Genomic DNA, 2,390 nt, shown 5'->3' with positions numbered 1-2,390 from the left:
ACCTCCTTGGACCTGCTTGAGATGCATCTATGGATGCATGGCAAGGTGTGATTGGCCTTCCTGACCATGTCCCCACACTGTCAGCCCATGTTCATATTGGCATCAATAATGATTCCAAGAACCTTGTCAGTGCAGAAGCAGAAAAGAAGGGAGTTCCCCAGCCTGTAGGTATGCTGCTGGTTCTTCCTCCCCAGGTGCAGCACCTTGCGCTTGTCAGTGTTGAAACCCATCCTGTTCTCATCTGCCCACCCCTGTAACCTGTCTAGGTCCAATTGCAGCCTATTCCTCCCTTCTAGCGTGCTCACATCCCCCCACATCTTAGTGTCATCAGCAAATCTGAATAGGGTGCTTTTTACCCCCTCGTCCAAGTCACTGATGAAGATGTTGAACAGCACGGTCCGAGGACCGAGCCCTGGGGAACCCCACTGCCCACAGGTTGAAAATGACACATCCACCACCACTCTCTGGTTGGCAGCCCTCCAGCCAACTACTGACCCATTTGACTGTGTAGGTGTCAATGCCACAGTCCTCTAGTCCACAGTCCTTCCACCTCACCTGGAAAGGGAAGAAGCTCTTTTTGGCCAGAATGGCTGACTTTCTTGACAGGGCTTTAAGCTGAGACCATTGGGGGATGGGCGATCTACTAACAGTTCTAGCCTGTCATGTCAGCTGCACTACCAATAACTTGGGCAGCCCAAGGGAGACAGCCCAAGGAAAGGTCCCGCTTCACCCCTCAGGGAAGCACTGGGCTTCTCATGGCAGACTTAACTGCCTGTACACAAACGCCAGGAGCTTGGGAAATAAGCATGAGGAACTGGCCCTTCTCCTATGTGAAAATAATTATGACCTCATAGGAATTACGGAGACCTGGTGGGACTCCACCTATGATTGATTGGTGGCAATAGAGGGCTATAACCTGTATAGGAGAGACTGGGTCGGGAAGAGGGGTGGGGGTGTAGTTCTCTACATCAAGGATCAGCTTACCTCCCTGAAGATTGAGTTTCCAAACCAGGAACGGAGTCTTGAGACCCTCTGGGTCAAGATATGAGGAGAACATGGGCACGGTGACTTACTTGCAGGAGTCAACTATAGACCTCCCCACCAACAGGAAGACCTAGATCAGGAATTCAATAGGGAACTGGTTGAGGCCACGTGCTCCCAATCCATGATAGTCATGGGGGACTTCAACTTTCCTGACATCTCTTGGCATGGCCAAATCTGACAGGTCGCGTAGCTTCCTCACATGCATTGATGACCTCTACCTAACCCAGGAGGTCTATGGGCCGACTAGGGGAGAGGCATTGCTTGATCTGGTTCTTGTCAATGGGGCAGACCTAGTAAGCGATCTGCGGATCGAGGTGAAGCTTGGTGACAGCAACCACGAATTGGTCACCTTAGTTCACCAGGCAAACCCAGCAGTAAAGCAGAAGTCCTCAACTTTGGGAAGGTTGACTTTTGCAAAGTGAGAGAACTGGTCAGTCAGGCAATTAGAGGCCATTCCCCGCCAGAAAAGGGAATATACGAGGATTGGTCATTTCTTAAAAACATAATCCTTGAAGCACGGGCAAAGCCATACCATCTCACAAGAAATGCAGTCAATGGGGCAAGAAAGCCCCCATGGCTGAATAAGGAGCTCTTGGACCTTATTAAGCTCAAAAGAGCAGCCTACACCAGCTGGAAAACAGGAAGCGTTACTAAAGAGGATTACTCTGCACTCGCCCATACCTGTAGAGAGCGGTCGAGGAAAGTCAAGGCACAAACTGAACTTAGGCTAGCTACAGGAATCAAGGACAACAAGAAGTCCTTCTTAAGATATGTGGGAAGCCAGAAAAAGAACAAGGATAGCATTGGGCCCCTGAGAGATGCAACAGGGCAACTGACTTCCAATCCCCAAGAAAGGGCCAATCTCCTAAATTACATTTTTGCATTGGTTTTTTACCCTCCCAGGAGAATCACACTGTCAGGAACAGCACAAGTCAATCCAGGAGTGGGCGATGGGCCTAAAAATCAATGTGGATCAGGTGAGGGAACACTCTGAGGAACTAGGTGTCCACGGGCCCAGACAGAATGCATCTGAAAGTCCTGAAGGAGCTGGCAGACATTGCACCCCGCTTCACAGAGATATTAGAAAAATCATGGTGCTCGGGCGAGGTCCCGGATGACTGGAAAAGAGCCAACATGGTCCCTATCTACAAGAAAGGTATCTCGGACGGCCAGAGCCGACTCGAGTTACGTTAGAAATTGGTCGTACGTTAGGGCGGGCTGGTGAATGGAGAGGCATACACGACTTATTGGTTGTAAAAAACTTTACTCACGCCGCTTGCAATCACGACGCAGGTGGTCCGGTCATCGGAACAACCACACGAGTTGTTCCAGCTGGCGGGGCCCAA

The sequence above is a fragment of the Alligator sinensis genome, unplaced genomic scaffold (assembly GCF_000455745.1).
Source record: "Alligator sinensis unplaced genomic scaffold, ASM45574v1 scaffold614_1, whole genome shotgun sequence".
In the NCBI taxonomy this organism is placed as follows: domain Eukaryota; kingdom Metazoa; phylum Chordata; order Crocodylia; family Alligatoridae; genus Alligator; species Alligator sinensis.
This window is presented reverse-complemented; position numbering follows the sequence as displayed.